Below are 2,295 nucleotides of genomic sequence, written 5' to 3'. Positions count from 1 at the left end.
TTGAAACTGGCTTAAGCCTGTTGCTCTCTTCAAAGTTCTTTCTGTTTGTTGTACGGTTTTTATACTGTATGTTCTATACTGAGTTTTTTTATGCTCAGTTTGGCTGAGCCACATATAACCCTACCAGTTCTGGTCTGGCTAACTCTGGAAGACATGTATTTGCACGTATTTATTTATTAAGCCAGGGACAGTTACACAGCCAATTGATTTCCTCAATTATTGTAGCCATTTATCTAGAACAAAGACTATCTCCCATCCCTTTTGTGTTTTCAGTTTTTTAAAACACTTGTGGTCAGTCATTCTCTACTTCTTTACTTAGGCAACGAATATATACTCATGAAGTTATCCCCTCAGAGCCTTCTTCCATTCTAGGAGTTCATTGATCAATCACAACATGAAGTGTTTAAGTTTTTTACATTTTGACTTCAAAAAGAGAACTTTTCTGTAAGATACCTTTTTGGCATCGTGTATAAACATTTTATTTTTCAGTAATTCCATTATTTATATTGTAGGTCATGCAGGAGTCTCTGCCAGCATGATGAAGAAAAGAACTTCCCACAAGTAAGTTGCTAATATTTTTACTAAAGAATATTTCTCAATAACTGGAATTTCCATTCTAGAAATATATCTGTATTGTTCCAGTCACTTTGCTCTTGAAAATCATGTGGAGCAGTAATCAGCCAGTGTATGTGTGTAGTCAGACTTTAATTCTTTTGGGCGGGAGGTGGGAAAGAATGCACCATTGGTGGAGTTCTAAATATCATTTTGAATGTTACTCTGAGAGAAATTATCCTGTGAATGCAATTCTGTAATTTACTCTGGAATTCAGAGGCAAGAGGTTGCAAGCCAGAAATTGAGTACATGTACTCTAGGATTTGTTACAGCTCTAGTTTTTGAAAAGGATTTTTCACTTTTTTTTTTTTTTTTTTAATAAAGAACAAACTGAAGCACTTCTTATAGAAGGCTGCTATTTGTGTGTGAAGGATACTTGCTTATCCTATACATTCATGGCACGTATTATTCTCTCTACTACATTTTGAAATAGTAGCAGCTAAATGATGAGTATGAGAAGACAGAGGTAATAGCTTGGACATGTTTGACATTAGTGTCTAACAGCTAGATGTTGCAACTGGCTGCATGTCTAGTTGGAGAACTCTAAAAATAAGCTGGGGAAGGGTGAAATATTAAGATACTGCTACTTATATTTTAATTATGAATTACTATAGTGGTGCTATATGACATGCATCAATACAAAGCAATTTGTCTGGCAGGAATATCTTCTATGATTAACATATTTGAATTAGTATTGTTTCCCAGACACAACACATGATGCTCTGCTCTAATCCCTTTCACCAGCTCTTCACTATTCACTCTTGTCTATCTCTTTACACGGCAAAGATAAACATTTATTTGTTTAGAGACAGGTAGAGTTGGTTAAAACTTAATTTCTCTTGTTCTTTTTCAACCGCTCAGAGAAAGGAGTGTATGATGGGAAGACTATCAGAGGTGGGTTGCCTTTTGTACTTGAGGGTGGCTAGATTTGTCTTTACTGTTCTGTTGTTATACACTTATTCAAATAGCTAAATAGGTTGTATATTTGTTAGCATAAAGGCTTTTATGGGGCATATTAATTTGTGATCCTATGTCACATGATTTTGAGGCATTTAACTTGAGCACCCAACTGAGTTTTATGTTAATTTAGCCTAGTCTAACTGTTTTAGAATTGTTTGGTAAAGGTTTTATTTTGTACCAAACCAAGATGACTTTTTGTGTGCTGCTCACTGACTTCTCTGAGAATGAGAGACTAGTATAGAGTTGTTTATATTTGATATCATTACTTACATTTTTGGAATGAACAGGTAACAGTAAGTAGTGCTGTAGACATGTTTATACTAAACAAGTGGGATATGAATGCCTATGTAAAAATGTATGCTGATGCTACTCTGAGCTGTTATAGCCAACCATGAATTAGTAATGCATACTTTATAGTTGATTTAGTTATGATGACTCTTACATTCCTCATTTAAAGGAAAAAGAGGAACAAGTCTACTGGCATTTGAAGGCCATAGGGCCTTCAAAAACTTCTAAACTAGGTTCAGAAAGTTCATGGGGAAGGGAGGAGCCAAGTGGATGGAACAGGGGAACTCAGGAAGTGATAAAATGAGCTGTGTGGATTAGTTTTCTGAACTCTTAACTAATATGTTAGTTAACCATTGACCCTTTTACTGACTCTTTTGGAAGGGGTTCCCATGGTTATAGGTCAGCTGCAAAAGAGCAGTTCTTATGTGTGCTCTG

General features: G+C 35.5%; 1 long non-coding RNA gene across 1 annotated transcript; it reads left to right on the top strand.

Annotated features, from left to right (window-relative positions):
* The first annotated feature begins 507 nt into the window (after positions 1-507).
* Positions 508-1,506, top strand: LOC118158663. Its single transcript, XR_004746863.1, has 2 exons — positions 508-561; positions 1,474-1,506. It is a non-coding gene; the product is annotated as an uncharacterized LOC118158663 (long non-coding RNA).
* The last annotated feature ends 789 nt before the right edge of the window (positions 1,507-2,295 follow it).

This window comes from Oxyura jamaicensis (genome assembly GCF_011077185.1).
Source record: "Oxyura jamaicensis isolate SHBP4307 breed ruddy duck chromosome W unlocalized genomic scaffold, BPBGC_Ojam_1.0 oxyW_random_OJ73347, whole genome shotgun sequence".
Classification (NCBI taxonomy): domain Eukaryota; kingdom Metazoa; phylum Chordata; class Aves; order Anseriformes; family Anatidae; genus Oxyura; species Oxyura jamaicensis.
This window is presented reverse-complemented; position numbering and strand designations above follow the sequence as displayed.